Source organism: Oratosquilla oratoria, chromosome 29 (genome assembly GCF_046742065.1).
Source record: "Oratosquilla oratoria isolate Oo_2021 chromosome 29, ASM4674206v1, whole genome shotgun sequence".
NCBI lineage: Eukaryota > Metazoa > Arthropoda > Malacostraca > Stomatopoda > Squillidae > Oratosquilla > Oratosquilla oratoria.
In genome coordinates, this window is record NC_134805.1 from 14,281,542 (window position 1) to 14,302,743 (window position 21,202).

The window sequence follows — 21,202 nt, forward strand, 5'->3', positions numbered from 1 at the left end:
GGTACCTTCCTCACAAACATGTATTCCCCAGTCAGCCGGCTTTCGGCCCTCACAGGGAGTAGGGACCTCACAGTATACATCCCCACTTGACTGGGTTCAACCATGCAGCTTGGAAGGCACCAGGTTGCCAGAACCTTCCCAATAAGTACAAGAGAAAGACTGGAGTGTAGAGCTGGGTAGGCAATATGGAAAAGAGGGATAGGCAAGTTCACCAAGGTGAAGAGCGGGGGTCGCCCTTCTATTACCTATCCAGTTATTGCCAGCACAAACTGGAAGTGGAAGGAGGGAAAAATGGAATATTAGGCTGAGGGTGAAAAGGTGGCCAACAGATTTTGTCTGGAAGCTCTGGGTTAACATTAGCAGCATGGTCAAACCTACCAGGGTGAAAGACTACCCCGCTGCCACTGCTTGACCCTTCATTGCTTCATGCAAGCTCCCCAACTACATCAAAGTACTGGGCCCTTGGTGGCGTACAAAAGCTAAACACATAGGTATATTGTATTCTGTTGTTTTCTCGATTAGTTGGTTAATTGCCTGCAAATGGTCTAGAGTCGAGTATCTGCTCCTAAAACCTGCTTGTTCTCTCAGTTGGTTTTACCTAGTTGTATTATACAAGAAGGGGAGCTATGCTCATGGTAACCTGTCTTTGTATCTTGCAACATCTAGTTTGATCTTAAATTCATGTATGGTGTTTGCATACAATATTGTTTTGTCCAATTTGTTCCAGACATCCACCACTCTGTGTGGAAAGCTGTTTTTTTCATATCTCTTCTATAACTATCCTTTTTGAGTTTCTTTTCATGTCCCCTTTTTTTTTTCTTCTACCCCAATTTAAGGTCAATAGATCACCTCTTTCTCTTCTTTGTTCTAGGGTTGGTAATTCCAGTCTAGACAATCTTTGCTCATATGTCAGTTTTGAAAGTGTTGGGGCCGTCTTTGTCATTGCTCTATGGATTATTTCTCTTTTCCTTATATTGTTTTTTGTACTGGATGTCCATAGTGTCACTGCATACTCCAGTCTTGGTCTTATCAGTGTGACTATTATTTTCTTTACCATTTCCACATCCAAGTAATTAAAAGCAACCTTTATTGATCTTAACAAATTGAAGATTTCTCCGACTATTTTGTTTATCTGTTTATCTGGGGACATGTCTTTGGTAATGATTATTCCTAGGTCCTTTTTGGAACCAACTTCTTCAGTTCCTTTGCACTGATTTCATATTGTCCTGATATTCTTTTTTACTTTTTCCAAACTCCATTATACTACATTTCTTAATGTTGGTGCTTCCCTATATGGTCTTATCAGTGTGACTTGTATTTTCTGTACCGTTACCTCATCCAAGTAATTAAAAACCACCTTTATTGATCTTAACAAATTGTAGGTTTCTCTAACTATTTTGTTTATCTGCTTGTCTGGGGACATGTCTTTGGTGATGATTACCTCTAGGTCCTTTTCTGAACCCACTTTCTTAAACTCTGATATTCTTTTTTTTACTTTTTCCAAATTCCATTATAATTTCTTGATATTGAAGTCCACTTCCCACTTCTGACTCCATTCTCAGACCCTGTCCAGATCTTTCTGTAGTTATTTGCAACCTGTTTCTATACCTACTTTCTTTAGTAGTTTTGTGTCGTCTGCAAAGAAGTTCATGTCTACACTTCCATCTATGTCATTTACATATATAACAAACATTATCAAAGCCAGTACTGAACCCTGTGGGACTCCACTTATCATTTCTTCCCTAGTAGTTTTTATCTCTGAGCACCACTCTCATTTTTCTTTCATGCAAGAAATCTTCCATCCATTTCAATAGTTTTCTGTGTATACCTCCTCATGTTTGGTTTCTGTATGCAAGTTTCCATTTGGGGTGGTTTTGGTGCCTAAGATTACTCTCAGTGCTCCATTCTGTAAACTTTTTCAATTGCGTTTGTCATACTGATTGTTGGGAACCATGCTGTGGAGGTATAGCCAAGGGTAATTCTTATCAATTGCTTGAAGATGGTTATTAGAGTTTCTTTTTGTTGTCCAAAGTCAGTACTCTTGATGGATTTAATTTGATTTTATTGATTTATTTTAATGAGAGTGGAGAATAGGTGGAGAAAGAGGAAAAGGGCAGAAGGTAGGGAGGTACTTAGAGTGAACTGCTTAAATGAGGAAAAAAAGGAAAGTGAGTTTGAGAAGAAACTGAAAGAGGAGTGGGAAGGAGTAAAGGATAGAGTAGAACTAGGAGTGGAGGAGGAATGGGGATGGTTCAAGGAGGGAGTCATAAGGTGTGCAAAGATGGTTTGTGGAACAAGGAGGGCAGGAGGAAAACGGAGGAAGGGTAGTGAGTGGTGGGATGAGGAAACAAAGAAATGTGTAGAAGAGAAGAAGCAGGCATTCATAGATTGGCTGCAAATTAGGACAAGGGAATCGTATGAGAGGTACAAAGTAAAGAGAAGGGAAGCTAGGCATAAGATAAAGGAAGCAAAGAGAAGAACAGATGTGAAATGGGGTAAGAGTATGACAGAAAATTTTGAAAGCAATAAAAAGATGTTTTGGAGGGAAATTGAAAGAGAAAAAGGAGGCGAATCAAGTAGAGAAGAAAAGGTAAAAGGTGCAGATGGAGAGATGATAATGGAAGAGAAGGCAGTGAGAGGGAGGTGGGCAGAATATTTTAGGGAGTTGCTAAATGTGAAGGAGGATAGGGAGGGAAAGGTAGTTGCAGTGGGAAATGCTAAGAAAATGACCGTGATGAGTGAGGAAAATGGAGGAGAAATAGGGAAGGATGAAGTGAAAGCAGCTGTTAAGATGATGAGAGCAGGTAAGGCACCTGGTCTGGATGGATGCCATGCAGAATGTCTGAAGAAAGGAGGTACAGTGATGGTGGACTGGCTGGTGAGGTTATTTAATGTTTGTTTGAGAGAGGGTAGAGTGCCGGAGGACTGGAGGAGTGCCTGTATAGTTCCACTTTACAAGGGAAAGGGGACAAGTGTGAGTGTAGTAGTTTCAGAGGGATGGGCTTGTTGAGTGTAGTTGGGAAGGCTTATGGAAGGGGCTTGATTGATAGGATTAGGAGAGGAACAAAGGGGGTAATTGGTGAGGAACAGTATGGGTTTAGGACAGGTAGGGGTTGTGTAGATCAGATCTTTGTGGTAAGACAGATATGTGAGAAAGCTATAGGAAAAGGTAAGGATGTTTTTTGGGCTTTTATGAATCTGGAAAAGGCTCATGACAGGGTAGACAGGAAGGTACTGTGGGAGGTACTGCAGATAAATGGGATGGGAGGAAAGCTGTTAAGAGCAGTCAAGAGTTTTTGCGAGAGTAGTAGAGCATGTGTTAGGATTAGAAATGGAGAGAGTGAGTGGTTCGAGGTAAAGGTGGGACTTTGTCAGGGATGTGTTATGTCACCCAGGCTGTTCAATCTTTACATAGATGGAGTGGTGCAAGAGGTGAATCCAAGGGTAGTGGGTCAGGGGTCAGAGATGATTAAAGAAAATGGAGAGAAGTGGGAGGTGAGCCAGTTGTTGTTTGCTGACGATACTGCGCTTGTAGTAGGATCAGAGGAGGGATTGAGGAAGTTAGTGACAGAGTTTGAGAAGGTGTGTGAAAGAAGGAAGCTGAGGATAAATGTGGGTAAAAGTAAGGTGATGAGATGTACAAGGGGAGAGAGTGACAGCAGACTGGAGGTGAGCATTAAGGGTGAAAGACTGGAGGAAGTGGATAGTTTTAGATACTTGGGTGCGAATGTGGCAGGAAAGGGAGGGGTGGGGGTGGAGGTAGAATGTACAGTAGTTTGAGAGAAGTGAGTAAATGCCTTGGTGGATTGAAAAGTGTAATGAAAAATAGACATCTGGGAATGAATGCCAAGAGGAGGTTATATTTACCTAGTTGTATTTACCTAGTTGTATTTTGCGGGAAGGGGAGCTATGCTCGTGATGTCCCGCCTTTGTATCTTGCAGTGTCTAGTTTGTTTTTAAACTCATGAATGGTTTTTGCGCATACTATTCCATTGTCCAGTTTGTTCCAAGTGTCCAAAACTCTATGAGGAAAACTGTTTTTCTTCAGTTCTCTTCTATAGCTATGTTTTTTTATTTTCTTTCCATGTCCTCTTGTGTTTCTTTTGTCCCAGTTAAGTAAGCTCTCACTATCGAGTACCTCTGTGCCTTTCATGATTCTGTAGATGGTCAATAGGTCACCTCTCTCTCTTCTTTGCTCCAGTGTCGGTAACTCCAGTTTAGCCAATCTCTCTTCGTATGATAGGTTTGCAAGTGCAGGTGCCATTTTTGTAGCTGCTCTTTGGATTCTTTCTATTTTCTTTATATTCTTTTTGGTACTGGGGGACCACAATGTCGCTGCATACTCTAATCTAGGCCTTATCAATGTAACCAATATTTTTTTCATCATGTCTTCGTCCAAGTATGTAAACGCCACTTTTATTGATCTTAGCAAGTTGTAAGTCTCCCCGACAATTTTGTTAATCTGTATATCATAGGACAAGTCGTTCGTGATAATTACTCCCAAATCTTTTTCGGATCCTACTTTCTTTACTTCTTTGGTTCCAATTGTATATTTTCCTGATATTCTGTTTTTGCTTTTTCCAAACTCCATTATGCTACACTTCTTAGTATTAAAGTCCACTTCCCATTTCTGACTCCAGTTCCATACCCTATTTAGGTCTTCTTGCAGTGCTTCACAGTCCTCATCAGTTTCTATTTTCCTTAGCAGTTTGGCATCATCAGCAAAGAAGCTCATGTAGCAGTTCACGTCCTCATCCATGTCATTCATATAGATAGCAAACATTATTGGTGCCAGCACAGATCCTTGCGGTACTCCACTGATCACCTCTTTCCAGTCTGAATATTTTTCTCTGAGCACTACTCTCATCTTTCTACCAGTCAGAAAGTCCTCTATCCATTTTAGTAGGTTTCCCTGTATTCCTCCTATGTGTTCCAGTTTTTTTAGTAGTTTTCTGTGTGGTACTTTGTCAAAGGCTTTTTGCAAGTCTAGGAATGCACAATCAGCCCATCCATTTCTTTCTTGCACTATGTCTATTAGTCTTGAGTAAAAGCATATTAAGTTTGTGGTGCATGATCTTCCTTGTCTGAATCCGAATTGTCTTGGGTTTAATATGTCATTGTCTTCCAGATGTTTTACCCATCTATTCTTGATTATTTTCTCACAAATTTTGGCTATGGTGCTTGTTAGTGATACTGGCCTATAGTTGGTGGGTTCTTCTTTGTTTCCTCCTTTGTGTATTGGTACAATGTTAGCGTTTTTCCAGTCCTCGGGTATCTTTCCTTCTTTGAGTGAGCTGTTTATTAAGATGTGTATTTTGTCTGTTAGTTCTTCTTTGCACTCCTTTAGAATCCAATTTGCAATACCGTCCGGGCCATGTGATTTTCTGACATCCAGCCTTGATAAATGTTCTGATATTTCCTTTAGTGATGCTGTAAACTCATTCATGAGGGGAGATTTCTTGTTTTTGTCTATGTCACAATTTGGTATTTTCTCTCTGGTGAAAACAGATTTAAAGTGATTGTTCATGACTTCGGCCATCTCTAAATCTTCTGTGTATTCTATGTTTCCTTGGCATAGTTTCACCAATTCCTGTTTGTTTTTAAGTTTACCATTCACATACCGATAGAATAGTTTGGGTTGCTCTTTGCATTTGTCTATAATATCCTTCTCATGGTTCCTTTTCTCCTCTCTTCTCACATTAACATACTCATTTCTATAGTTAACATAAATTTGCTGAAGGAGTGATTGTGCCAACAGCATTGTACAGGGCAGAAACATGGAACATGAGAGAGGAAGAGAGAAGGAGTTTGAATGTGTTTGAGATGAAATGTCTGAGAAGTATGATAGGGGTTACTAGGCTAGATAGAGTGAGAAATGAGAAGGTGAGGAGGAGAACAGGGGTGGAAAGGGAGTTGGGAGATAGAGTTGATGAAAGGGTAGTAGGATGGTTTGGACACATGGAAAGAATGAGTGAAGAAAGATTAGTAAAAGAAGTGTGGAAGGCAGAGGTGGAGGGTGTGAATATGAGGGGGCATCCTAGGATGAGATGGATGGATGGGGTGAAAGGGGCATTACAAAAGAGGGGAATGTCTGTGGAGGAAGGACGGGAGAGGACAGAAGATAGCGGTGAATGGAGAGGGGTTGTGTATAGATGATGCTGTGATGCATGAGGGGGAGTGGGTTGGGGATGGGGGGTGAGGAAGTATGTATGAGAAAAAATTTGATGCAGCCCGAAGGGATTTCTCCCCATCTTCTCCTTTTCTGCATGAGGGGACGGAGAGGGGGGTCGCTGAATTTATGAAGCGGCCTTGCTATGAATGTGCTGTGTCTTGCGACACTGCCTCTGACCCAGGGCAGTGGACAGGATGCAGGGATGACCCGTCATCCAGGAGTTGCCAAGATAAGAGGGAGGGAGGAGGATGGAGGGGAGTGGAATATATAGGAAATAGAATGGTTGGGAGTGGTTTCTATGCCTTTTTCTTTTTTTGGCTACCCCCCATGCAGTGGGAAAAAGCTTTTGCTATACGTATGTATGTATTTATTTATTATTATTTTATTCTATTTATTAATTTTTTGCTGTCACATCTTTGATGCATTCACTGAAAGTCATATAAGTATTAAATGTGAGGCCTATAATTTTAATTATTTGCCAGTGGAGGGATTTGTCCTTCAATCTTAATATATATATATGTATATATATATATATATATATATATATATATATATATATATACATATATGTATATGAATATATATATATATATGTATATATATATATGTTATATATTTACATATATATATATACATATATATAGTTATATATATATATATATATATATATATATATATTGCAGAAACCACAGGGAAAATAAAGTTGGAATACTAAACATTTTTGTCTATTACGACATCCTCAGAGTACAAGAAAGAGAAATAGAACACAATATTTATACAGAAATAAGAAAACTAGGGAAGGTTATAGCCACATAAATCCTTCAGACAATATGCATACACACACATATATATACCCATGGAAATAATAATAGTAATAATAAAACAATAAACCAGCAAATGCAAAATAGCATAAGCATGGGGGGAGATCACACTTCATTTCCCTCGTCCCAATATTGTGCTCTCTCTTTAGTGAGAACAGACTTGAAGTGATTGTTCATGACTTCGGTCATTTCTAAATCTTCTGTGTAGTCTATATTTCCTTGGCATGGTTTCACCATTTCCTGTTTATTTTTAAGTTTACTGTTCACATATCAATAGAATAGCTTGGGTTCCTCTTTGCATTTATCTATAGGCCTAATGTCCTTTTCATTGTTCCTTTTTTCCTCTCTTTACACTTTTACATACTTATTACTTTAGTTTATATATACTTGTAATTTTCCAGTTTTTTTTTTTTTTTATCTTTTCTCCATCTTTTCCAAGCTCTGTCCCTTCTATCTTTTGCCTCACTGCATCTTCCGTTGAACTAGCATTTAATGTACACGCTCTCCAGCTTCTGTCTTGGTACATGCCTATATATCCCTTCATTGTAATTTTCCATCAAGATATCCCATTTCTCTTCTACTTTTGTCTCTTCCATGTAAAAAAAATTCTAATTTGCATTCTGAAGGAATTTCTTTAGTTTTCCAAAGTTCATTTCAATCTTCCTTTCCTATGCTTTTCATTTCTCTCCATGTATAATTCTTCCTTTAGTCCAGTCTCAATAAGTATATGGTCACTCTTTCCAATTGGTGCCTTATATTGGATTTTGTCCACAATGTCAGGTTCTGTCGTAAATATTAAATCTAGTCTCAATGGCTTCTCATTATTTCTGTATCTGGTGTTTTCACTGACCCACTGTGTCATTGTATATTCCATGGTCATGTCCTGTAATACAGTTCCCCACAAGTCTTCTTCGCCTTTCACTGTCATGACCTCCCAACAAATTTCTTTGCAGTTAAAGTCCCCCATAATTACCAGGTTACCTCTGCCCATTAGTATCTCATTTAATGAATGCCTTGTATCTTTTAGCATTTTCATATGCTCGTTCTCTTTCCAAGCGTTCATTTTTGGGGGCACATAAGTCACCACAAACTTTCTACTTTTCATGCCCTTGTCTTCGACTTTTATCATGGTCATTTATATTTATTATTATGATTTTTTTTTTTTTTTTTTGCATCCGACCTAGATATAGACCAAAAGGTTTCCTGTTGGTATGCTCCACCTTTGTAATCCTTTGTAATTTCTACATTACCTTTGCCCTCTGCAATTTTTGTCATTCAAGTTTTTCTTGGCAAAGAACATGATTCCTCCTCCCTGTTTCTTATCTCTGTTTTTAATCCAGTAATTGTATAGTCTATGTCCAACATTGATGGGTGGTATTGCCCCCCTTAATTTAGTCTCCACAATTCCCATTATGTCTGTTTTTTTTTTTCTTCTAACAGTTCATTCAGTCCTGAAATTAATCCATTGATGTTAGTATAGGCCACTTTTGATTTTTTCCTTTCTCCATCTTTTTTCCATTTTTGGTTTGCCCATTCTGATGTACCATTTTCTCAGTCTCATTTCAGTTACTCAATAGAATTCCTTGCCTTCAGTCTCCATTATCTTCATGTTTTTTTTTCCTTAGCTTCCTCTCTTAGTGTCTTCTTTTTTCTAATTCCTCAATACTCATTTCTCTTTTTATCCATAACTCATTGTAATGTACACTCTTTGCCAACTTACCTACTTTTTCAAATATGTCTTCTACTACCATTTTTCATCTTAGTTTTATCTTTAGGGGTAATTTTTTTTTTTCTTAGAATACTGACCAATTCTATACACATCATTGACATTCTTCTCTACATCATGGGCTCCATCCTGAATTTCTTTTAGGATTGCTATTGCTGTTTCTTTTTCTTCTTTTTCTCTCTACCTTGCCAGACCATGTTTTTCTTTTAGTCCATATACCACAATACATTTTTTCTTATCCACTGCATCTCTGACCCAATTTGCCTTTTCATTAATTACTTGGATAATTGTGTCTTTTGCATTCTCCAGCATTTGTTGTTGGACTATTTCTTTGAAGGCAATTTCTTTATTTTCTATGATTTCCTTCCATTTCTTAATCTTTTGGATATTTTCCTCACCTAAGTTCTCTTCAGATTTTTCAGTCATTTCTTGTATTTCGTTATTTACCTCTTTTAAGTTGTTGCTATTGGTAGTATAATTAATTTTCTTTTCATTATCACTCTTCACCTCTCTTATATAATTTTTCATTTCCTTAATCTCGTTTCTTAGTTCCAAGTTAGTTTCCCTTAGATTCTTTAAGTCCATAATTTCATTCTCCCACCATTTTCTATTTTTGCTCATTTCCTTCTCTATATCTAGGATTCAACTTAAACTCCTTTTTTTTTTGTACTTACCAAATCCTGAGAAAGAATCATCATGGTATAATCGCGTGGCTGCAGGTATTTACCTAGTTGTAATATACGGGAGGGGAGCTATGCTCGTGGTGACCTGTCTTTGTATCTCTCCGCATCAAGTTTTATCTTAAAATCTTGTATAGTGTTAGCACATACTGTTTTGTTGTCTAATTTGTTCCATGTATTTATCGCTCTGTGTGGGAAACTGTTCCTTTTCAAGTTTTTTCTATAACTATCCTTTTTCAATTTTTTTCCGTGTCCTCTTGTTTTACCGTTGTCCCACATTAATAGGTCGTTCCTGTCTAAAACTTCCATTCCTTTCATTATTCTGTAGATAGTTAGCAAATCTCCTCTTTCTCTTCTTTGTTCCAGAGTTGGTAGGTTCAATTTATATAGTCTTTGCTCACATGTTAGTTCGGCGAGTGTCGGTGCTAGTTTTGTTGTCGCTCTTTGTAATCTTTCTAGTTTCTTAATATTCTTTTTGGTACTGGGTGTCCAAAGTGATGCTGCGTACTCGAGTTTTGGTCTTATTAGTGTAGTAAGTATTTACATGGTGCTGCTAGATGACTCTGATGTCAAGTTGTCATTTGAGTAAGACTTTTCATTGTTTTCCTTTTTTTTTTTTTTCGTGCTAATTATGTCTTATTCCATTTAACTAGCACTGCAGAGATTTCTCCCTTCCCATTCAATACAAACCAGGTTTTCTTCTTTTGTTGTATATCCCAGAATTTTCCTCTTGGGGCACAAACAACGAAGGTGTTGGTGGTTCTGTGGTGTGTATTTGCCTAGTTGTACCTAGTTGTATTTTACGGGAAGGGGAGCTATGCTCGTGGGGTCCCGTCTTCATATCTCATTTTATCTAAACTATTTTTAAATTCATGTATTGTTTTTGCACACACCACTTTCTCATCTAACTTGTTCCAACTGTCTATTACTCTGTGAGGAAAGCTGTTCTTTTTCAAATCTCTTCTATAGCTGTCTTTTTTTATTTTCTTTCCGTGTCATCTTGTATTTCTGTCATCCCATTTTATCAGATTCTCTCTATCAGTAATTTCTATGCCTTTCATGATTCTGTAAATAGCTATCAAATCTCCTCTCTCTCTTCTTTGCTCTAGTGTCTGTAGTTCAAGTTTTTCTAGTCTCTCTTCATATGATAGTTTTGAGAGTGTTGGTGCCAATTTTGTAATTGCTCTGTATTCTTTCAAGTGTTTTTTTATACATTTTTTGTGTGTGTGTGTGTGTGTATTTACCTAGTTGTATTTACCTAGTTGTATTTTACGGGAAGGGTAGCTATGCTCGTGGGGTCCCGTCTTCATATCTCATTTTATCTAAACTATTTTTAAATTCATGTATTGTTTTTGCACACACCACTTTCTCATCTAACTTGTTCCAACTGTCTATTACTCTGTAAGGAAAGCTGTTCTTTTTCAAATCTCTTCTATAGCTGTCTTTTTTATTTTCTTTCCGTGTCCTCTAGTATTTCTGTCATCCTATTTTATCAGATTCTCTCTATCAGTAATTTCTATGCCTTTCATGATTCTGTAAATAGCTATCAAATCTCCTCTCTTCTTTGCTCTAGTGTCTGTAGTTCAAGTTTTTGTAGTCTCTCTTCATATGATAGTTTTGAGAGTGTTGGTGCCAATTTTGTAATTGCTCTTTGTATTCTTTCAAGTTTTTTTTTATACATTTTTTGTGTGTGTGTGTGTGTGTATTTACCTAGTTGTATTTTGCGGGAAGGGGAGCTATGCTCGTGATGTCCCGCCTTTGTATCTTGCAGTGTCTAGTTTGTTTTTAAACTCATGAATGGTTTTTGCGCATACTATTCCATTGTCCAGTTTGTTCCAAGTGTCCAAAACTCTATGAGGAAAACTGTTTTTCTTCAGTTCTCTTCTATAGCTATGTTTTTTTATTTTCTTTCCATGTCCTCTTGTGTTTCTTTTGTCCCAGTTAAGTAAGTTCTCACTATCGAGTACCTCTGTGCCTTTCATGATTCTGTAGATGGTCAATAGGTCACCTCTCTCTCTCTTCTTTGCTCCAGTGTCGGTAACTCCAGTTTAGCCAATCTCTCCTCGTATGATAGGTTTGCAAGTGCAGGTGCCATTTTTGTAGCTGCTCTTTGGATTCTTTCTATTTTCTTTATATTCTTTTTGGTACTGGGGGACCACAATGTCGCTGCATACTCTAATCTAGGCCTTATCAATGTAACCAATATTTTTTTCATCATGTCTTCGTCCAAGTATGTAAACGCCACTTTTATTGATCTTAGCAAGTTGTAAGTCTCCCCGACAATTTTGTTAATCTGTATATCATAGGACAAGTCGTTCGTGATAATTACTCCCAAATCTTTTACGGATCCTACTTTCTTTACTTCTTTGGTTCCAATTGTATATTTTCCTGATATTCTGTTTTTGCTTTTTCCAAACTCCATTATGCTACACTTCTTAGTATTAAAGTCCACTTCCCATTTCTGACTCCAGTTCCATACCCTATTTAGGTCTTCTTGCAGTGCTTCACAGTCCTCATCAGTTTCTATTTTCCTTAGCAGTTTGGCGTCATCGGCAAAGAAGCTCATGTAGCAGTTCACGTCCTCATCCATGTCATTCATATAGATAGCAAACATTATTGGTGCCAGCACAGATCCTTGCGGTACTCCACTGATCACCTCTTTCCAGTCTGAATATTTTTCTCTGAGCACTACTCTCATCTTTCTACCAGTCAGAAAGTCCTCTATCCATTTTAGTAGGTTTCCCTGTATTCCTCCTATGTGTTCCAGTTGTTTTAGTAGTTTTCTGTGTGGTACTTTGTCAAAGGCTTTTTGCAAGTCTAGGAATGCACAATCAGCCCATCCATTTCTTTCTTGCACTATGTCTATTAGTCTTGAGTAAAAGCATATTAAGTTTGTGGAGCATGATCTTCCTTGTCTGAATCCGAATTGTCTTGGGTTTAATATGTCATTGTCTTCCAGATGTTTTACCCATCTATTCTTGATTATTTTCTCACAAATTTTGGCTATGGTGCTTGTTAGTGATACTGGCCTATAGTTGGTGGGTTCTTCTTTGTTTCCTCCTTTGTGTATTGGTACAATGTTAGCGTTTTCCAGTCCTCGGGTATCTTTCCTTCTTTGAGTGAGCTGTTTATTAAGATGTGTATTTTGTCTGTTAGTTCTTCTTTGCACTCCTTTAGAATCCAATTTGCAATACCGTCCGGGCCATGTGATTTTCTGACATTCAGCCTTGATAAATGTTCTGATATTTCCTTTAGTGATGCTGTAAACTCATTCATGAGGGGAGATTTCTTATTTTTATCTATGTCACAATTTGGTATTTTCTCTCTGGTGAAAACAGATTTAAAGTGATTGTTCATGACTTCGGCCATCTCTAAATCTTCTGTGTATTCTATGTTTCCTTGGCATAGTTTCACCAATTCCTGTTTGTTTTTAAGTTTACCATTCACATACCGATAGAATAGTTTGGGTTGCTCTTTGCATTTGTCTATAATATCCTTCTCATGGTTCCTTTTCTCCTCTCTTCTCACATTAACATACTCATTTCTATAGTTAACATAAATTTGCCATTTGCTTTGTTTTTTGTCTTTTCTCCACTTTTTCCAAGCTTTGTCCCTTCTGTCTTTTGCCTCACTGCATCTTTTGTTGAACCAACATTTAATGTACTCTCTCTCTCGCTTTTGTCTTGGTACATGCCTGTTTACCCCTTCATTGTAGTTTTCCATCAATATATTCCATTTCTCTTCCACTGTTGTTTCTTCCCTGTAAAATATTTCCCAGTTTGCATTCCGGAAGAATGTCTTTAGTTTTGTAAAGTCTGTTTTGTTGTACCTCAGTCTTCCTTTCCTATGCTTTTCGTTCCTCTCTATGTCTATTTCTTCCTTTAGTATAGTTTCGATGAGTACATGGTCACTCTTTCCAATTGGTGTCTCATACTGGACTTTATGCACTATTTCAGGCTCTGTTGTAAATATTAGATCTAGTTTCGATGGCTCTTCATTATTTCTGTACCTTGTGTTTTCACGGACCCATTGGGTCATTGTGTACTCCATGGTCATATCTAGCAGTACATTGCCCCACGAGTCATCTCCTCCTTGCACTGTCATGCTGTCCCAACAAATTTCTTTGCAATTGAAGTCCCCCATAACTACCAGATTACCCTTACCCATTAGTATCTCATTGAGTGATTTTCTTGTATCATCTAGCATTTTTGTATGTTCGATTTCTTTCCAAGCGCTTGTTTTTGGAGGCACATAAGTCACCACAAACTTTCTACTTTTCATATTCTTGCCTTCAACTTTTATCATGATCAATTCAGCATTACCTTTGCCCTCTGCAATTTTTGTCACCTTTAGGTCTTTCTTGGCCAAGAACATGATTCCCCCTCCCTGTTTCTTGTCCCTGTTTTTTATCCAGTAGTTGTATAAACCTTGTCCGATAACAGTGGATGGTATTTCACCTCTTAGTTTAGTCTCTACAATTCCCATTATGTCTGGTTTTGCTTCTAACAGATAATCATTGAGTTCGTTCAGTCCCGAAATTAGTCCGTCAATGTTGGTATAGGCCACTTTTAATTTTCTTCCTTCTCCCTGGTTTCTTCTTCCCTTGTTTTGTTCGTTTTGAAGCGCCATTGTCTTAATCTCAAGTCTATTACTCTCCACTGGAATTCTTTGCATTCTGTCTCCGATCTTTTCAAGTTTTTTTCCTTTGCTTCTTCTCTTAGTGCCCTTTCTTTTTCTAATTCCTCAGTACTCATTTCTCTTTTTATCCATATCTTATTGTATTTTTCACTCTTTGCCAAGTTACCTACTTTTTCAAATATGTCTTCTACTACCACTTGTGACCTTAGTTTTATCTTTAGAGGTCGATTCCTATCCTTAGTATAGCGACCAATTCTGTAAGTCTCTTCTAGGTCTGTGCCTGAATCACTGTCTCCCCCCTGAATTTCATTAAGGATTTCTACTGCTGTCTCTTTTTCTTCTTTTTCTCTCATGTACCTCGCCAATCCTTGTTTTTCTTTAAGCCCATAAACCACAATACATTTCTTCCTATCTACTGTGTCCCTTACCCAATTTGCTTTTTCGTTAATCACTTGAATGATTGTGTCTTTTGCATTATCTTGCATTTGCTGCTTGACTATTTCTTTGAAAGCAATTTCTTTATTTTCAATATTTTCTTTCCACTTCTTAATTTCCTGGATACTGTCCCCACCTAAGTTTTCTTCGATCTTTTTTGTCAATTCTTGTAATTTGTTGTTCACTTCCTGCTTTAGATTTTCGCTATTGTTATTATCATTAGTTTTCTTCTTTTCATTATCATTCTTCAGTTCATTTATGTCTCTTTTCATTTCTTTAATTTCGTTTGTAAGATCCAAGTTAGCTTTTCTCAGGTCAGAAATTTCATGGTTAGTCTTAGTTAAACAATCAATTAAACCAATGACCTCTTTTCTTAAGTCCATGATTTCATTTTCCCACCGAGTCCTATTTTTGCTCATCTCTCTCTCTATCTCTAATAATCTACTTAAGTTCTTTCTTTCGTACTTTCCAAACCCTAAGAAATCATTGTCGTAACACGTGCTTTGATTGTTTACATCGCGGTTCAGTGGATTGCCGCCAGATGGCTCTGATTCGCAACTGGCTTTCGAGTCGTTTTCATTCATTTTTGCTAATTTCGAGTTAACACAATTAACTAGCACTGCATAGATACCATTTCGGGCACTCACGTTCACTCCCCACCCCTACAGTACAAACCAGGTTTTCCTTTTTCGTCGTAAATCCTCTTCTTCTTGGTCGCGCGACGACAGCGACGACGGGCGGTGTTGCTTCGACGAGCGTGTGTGTGTGTGTGTGCAACATCTGCAAAGAAGTTCATATATCATTCCACACCTTCATCCATATCATTTATATAAATAGCAAACATTATCGGAGCCAATACAGAGCCTTGGGGGGACTCCGCTTATCATATCTTCCCAATTGAGTTACTGTCTCTATGTACCACCTGTTTCTTCTGTTCAAGAAATCTTTCATCCATTCCAATAACTTTCCTTATATTCCACCTATTATTTCAGTTTTTCTTAGCTTTTTGTGTGGTACTTTGTGAAAAGCCTCTTGTAAGTCCAAGAAAGCATAATCTGCCCCTCTGTCTCTTTCTTGTATTATTTCTATTAATCTTGAGTAAAAGCATATTAAGTTTGTAGTACATGATCTTATACTTCTAAAACCAAATTGTTTAGGATTTAGTATTTTGTTCTCTTCCAGGTGTTTAATCCATTTATTTTTAATGACTTTTTCACAACTTTTTGCTACTGTACTTGTAAGGGATACTGGTCTATAGTTTGTTGGATTTTCTTTGTCTCTTCCTTTGTATATTGGTACAATATTTGCATTTTTCCAATCCTGTGGTACTCTTCTGTCTTTGAGTGAGAAGTCAATTATCTTATGTGTTTTGTCTGTTAGTTCGTCTATACATTCTTTCAATATCCAGGTCACAATTCCATCAGGCCTGTATGACTTTCTGACATTAAGCTTTTTTATTTGGTCCCTTATTTCTTTCTGTGTCACTGTTATTTCTTTCATTTCAGAGGATCTTTCTCACTGTCCTTCATCCCAAAATTGTGAGCTTTCAATTATAAATACAGACCTAAAATGCCTGGTCATAACTTCAGCCATTTCTACATCATCTATACATTCTTTATTTCCTTCACGCAGTTTTGCAGTTACTTTTTTCCTCCCTGCGTATATGTACATATTCATTTCTCAGTTTGATGTATGTTTGCCATTTGGTCATATTTTTGTCCTTTTTCCATCTTTTCCAGGCTTCGTCTCTTCTATCTTTAGCATCACTAAATTTTTTGTTATACCAACACTTTATGTAAACCCTTTTTTGTTTCTTCTTAGGTACATATCTATCTGTTCCATCCTTATATTTTTCTTTTTTAATATGTTCCATTTCTCCTCCATCTTTGTTTCTTCATTTGAAAATTTTTCCCAGTTAGCATTTTGAAAAAATTGTCTAAGTTTTACAAAGTCCATTTTGTTGTACATTAATCTTCCTTTTCTATGTTTCTCATTTCTTCTCACATCATTTTGTTCTTTAAGTTCGAACTCTATAAGTATGTGGTCACAATTTTGTCCACAAATTCAGGCTCAGATGTAAATATCAAGTCTAGTCTTGATGGTTCTTCATTGTTTCTATATCTGATATTTTCCTTGACCCATTGAGGCAATATATAATCAATGGTCAAATCCAATAGAATGTTGCCCCAGAGTTCCTCTCCACCTTTTATTGTCATTTCTTCCCAATGTATTTCCTGTTAAGGTCACCCATAACTACTATGTTCCCTCCCTCTATCAGTAACTCAGATAATTCATTCTTTGCATCTTCCAGTAATTTGGAATGAATGCTATTAGACTAAGCCTGTGTTTTTGGGGGTACATATACTACTATAAATTTTTTACTATTCATAATACCATTTTCAACTTTAATTGTAATCATTTCCACATTATCTTTTCCTTCTGTTATTTTTATCACAATTAAGCCCTTTCTAATAAAAAACATGACTCCTCCCCCTTTTATCCATTCTATTTTTTGCCCAATGGTTGGATAGACTTTGTCCCACAATTCCCATCATGTCTGGTTTCTCTATTAATAAATAGTCATTTAGTTCATTTATTCAAAAAATCATACCGTCCATGTTTGTGTATGCCACCTTTAATTTTTTCTTTGCTTTGTGTTGATTGATCCTTGCTTTTAGGTCTTTGCCAGTTTGACCAATATAAAATTTGTTACACTGAAGGAAAGGGATTTAATAAACACAACCCTCATTTACATTAGGTGAATTTTTTATAAGATTTTTTTTTTTTTTTTTTTTGTGTGTTATTATTTTTGAATACCAAGTTGATAATGAATTGTTTGAGAATATTAGGTAGTTCAATTATTTTCTCACTGTAAGGGAGAATCAGGTTCTTTTTGCAAAATACTTTTCTTTCATGTGAGGTGTAATGGAAAGATTTGTAAGCCCTTTTATGAGAAGTGTCTACTAAGTGTTTTGGATATTTTAACTCAGATGCCATGTTATATATTTTCCTCAACTCATCATCCAAAAATTCAGGGCTACATATCCTATAAGCTTTGGGAAACATGGAACTGAAAACAGAAAGTTTTATTTTTTGATGAGCCAAGTAAAAGTGGACATATGAAAGGACATTAGTTGGTTTCTTAAAAATGTCATACTTGAATTGTCTACTACTACAATGAATTCAAATATCCCAAAATGGTAATTTATCCTCTATTTCTATTTCAGTGGTGAAATTGATAGAAGGGACCAAATCAATTAGTTTTACAAGAAAAAAGTCTGTTACGCTCAACCAGCCACAGGCATAAAATGTCATCAACTTATCTTTTCCACATAACTTGGTGGGAAAGAATCCTAGGTAATAGTTTACTCTTGAAAAATTCCATGTACAAGTTACTTAGTACTGGGGACAGAGGGTTTCCCATGGTCATACCAGAGTATGGGCGTGGGAATCAGAGGTTCCAACAAAGGTGCAACTGCGTGTGCACATGACCCCAAGATTTTTTTGGGGTTTTAATGTGTGAGGGAGTGCCAAAGGAGGGTATAGGTTACTAAGTAACTTGTGAATGAATAATCTATGCATCGCTCTCAGTTGCAATGACTAGCTGAGCCGATGGTAGCTACAATTAGGAAAACAAATTTGAAACGAAGAATCAAAATGCCAGTGCTATGGGCCTGAGCTTATTTACAATTTGAACAAGGATGCCAGTGTTTGTGGGTCATAAACCAACCTACCCCTCTTTCTCCCTCCACCCAGACCTATTTTGCCCAATGAGTAAATGGCTATGGACTACTGAGGCCTCCACGGTATCCCCCAAGTCTCCTCCTCTTCCTCCATCTCTCCTCATCCCTGTTCTCCCCTCGTCCAAGTCTCCTCCTCTCCCTCCCCCTTCCTGCTCTTTACTCCTTCACATCCTTCTCTTCCTGATTACTTTTCCTAACTTTTAATCTCCCTGACATCATTACTGATTGTGGGAAGGGGGAGAAAGACAAACCTGGTACAGAGAAATGATCTTTGCTGATCTGTCTAAATACCAAGTGGGACCAAAGTTATTATGAGTACATGTAAGTGTTTTAAGTGTCTCCAGATCAAGAGTTCACAATCGGTGTTCTGCATCCTACCAGGAATAGTGTATACTCATGAAAATTTATGTCATGGTGTTAGGGATGACCGGTATGCTTTTAGCCCTGCTGGGAGTGGCCTCACTGATCCACGTAGCTGCATGTGGTCAACCTTCATGCGTTGCAGTGGGCATTCCTGGTTACCCTCTACTCCTCTTAACATTTTGGCAAGAGATAAAATCTCAAGGATTACTTTCAACCACTTTACTCTGTCCCAGTTCCTCTTCCTGCCTGCCAGTAGTAAGAAAAAATTCATGTTTCGAATCAACATCAAGAGAGTATCAGAGGCTGGACGTAAGTAGATTTTCTGGATTTGAAAGAGAAGGCAATGGCTTACTTAGAGGAATAGAGATGGATAGAGAACCTAGGTACAGGAATATAAAGAGGAATAGAGATATGAATGACATTGTAGATGAATTATTAGAGCTTAAAAGCAAGTACAAGATGATGTACCAAGAAATATCAATCCTAAGAAAAGCTAACAAAGAAAACATTAGGGAGATAGACGAGTTGAAAAAGGAATTAAAACAGCTTAAAGGTGATAATGAGAGGTTAAAAAGTGAGTATAATAATAGGAATGAGGCTTTGAAACGAGAAATTAAAAGTCAAATGAAAGAAGTAACTGAAAAGGTGGAAGAAAAAATAAAGGAGAATGACCTACAGGAAATAAAATAGCAGTGGAAAATTGAACAGGAAAGTCAAGAAACATCCCTAAAGAAAATAATGGATCAACAAGTAAAAGATAATACCAAAGAAACTGTGATTCACATTATTAAAGAGAAAAGTAACCTGGTTAGGGACACAGTGGATAGAAAAAGATGTATAGTAATCTATGGCATTAAAGAAAAGCACAATGTACCAAGATATCAAAGGGAAAAGGAAGAAAAAGAGATTGGCAACAAAATACTAAAAGAGTTACAAACAGATGAGTTAGGCTGGGACCGGGAAATCGAGGAAACCCATAGAATGGGCAGGTACTCCAAAGATAAACAATATAGACCACTAAAAGTTAAACTTACATCACAAACAAGAGCAGAAGAAATATTATCTAGAACAGTGAGATTACCAAATAGCGAACAGTACAAAAATATATGGATAAAAAAAGAAATGAGTGAGGAAGAAAAAGAGAGAGAAAAAGAACTTAGGAATGAGGTGAACGAAAGGAATGAGAATAGAACTGAAAAGTAAAAAATGAGTTTTTTTTGGAGAGTGATAGATATGAGGCTGAGAAAAAGATATATAGGGAAAATGGAAACAAAGAAAACAGAAAAAGAAGAGCAAAGAAACTAAAAATAGCTTATACTAATATAGATGGAATAATCTCAGGAATGAACAAATTAAATGATTATCTAATCTTAGAAGAACCAGACATAATGGGCATTGTGAAAACCAAATTAAAGTACACCCTAACACCCTACACTGTGGGACAAGGTTTATACAACTGTTGGACAAAGAATAGAAAGAACAAACAGGGCGGAGGAGTTCTAATTTTGACCAAGAAAGATTTAAATGTAACAAAAATAACTGAAGGAAAAAATAATGTAGAATCAATTATGGTACAAGTCGAAGGCAAACAAATGAAGAAAAGAAAATTTGCGGTGGTATATGGGCCCCCCAAAACACAAGCCTGGACAGAAAGGGATCAATCCAAGTTACTAGAAGATACAAAAGATGAATTAATTGAAATACTGAAAGATGGAGGAAATACAGTAGTTATGGGTGACTTTGATTCAAAAGAAATATGTTGGGAAGAAATAACAGTGAAGGGGGGAGAGGAACACTGGGGCAATGTCCTCCTTGACTTGACAATTGAATACACAATGACCCAGTGGATTAGAGAAAATACTAGATACAGAGGAAATGAAGAACCCTCAAAATTAGACTTAATACTTACGACAGAACCTGAGATTATCGAAAAAATTTATTACAAAACTCCGATAGGAAAAAGTAACCACGACTAATAGAAACGGAATTGAAAGAAATGGATCAAAGCAAAAATGATAAACAGAGAATAGGAAGACCAATGTATGACAAAACAAACTTTGAGAAACTTAAAACATTCTTTCGCAATGCAAACTGGGAAAAATTCCAAAACGAAGATACAGGGATAGAAGAAAAATGGAACATACTAAAAGAAATTTATAATGAAGGAGTGAACAAATATGTACCACAAAAAAAAAAAAAAAACATACATAAAAAGCTGGTACAACAAAAGATGTAGTGAAGCTAAGGACAAAAGAGACAAAGCTTGGAAAAAATTGAAAAGAGATAAGAAACCAAGCAAATGGCAAACATACCTCAAACTAAGAAACGAATATGTAAAAATACGCAGAGATGAAAAGAGAAACTACGAAAAAAAAGATAATAGATAAATGTAAGGAAGAACCCAAACTATTTTACAAGTATGTAAATGGAAAACAGAAAAACAAACAAGAAATAGAAAAACTGTGCCAAGACAAAAAGGAATATACAGAAGAACTGGAAATGGCTGAAGTTATGAACAACCACTTCAGATCAGTATTCACAATAGAAAACTCACCTAACAGTGTAGAAAAAGAGAGAGAATTATCCCCATCAATGAAAGAAATAATCGTAACACAAAAAGAAAT

General features: G+C 36.9%; 1 protein-coding gene across 5 annotated transcripts in view; it reads left to right on the forward strand.

The window, feature by feature from the left end:
• LOC143040605 (uncharacterized) overlaps positions 1-20,792 on the forward strand; it is a 535,837-nt gene extending 515,045 nt beyond the window's left edge. For all 5 annotated transcript variants that reach the window (XM_076211732.1, XM_076211736.1, XM_076211735.1 and 2 more), the window contains one exon: positions 17,700-20,792. The gene's annotated coding sequence lies outside the window, so the exon portion shown is untranslated. The remainder of the gene's footprint in view (positions 1-17,699) is intronic.
• Positions 20,793-21,202: the final 410 nt, after the last annotated feature.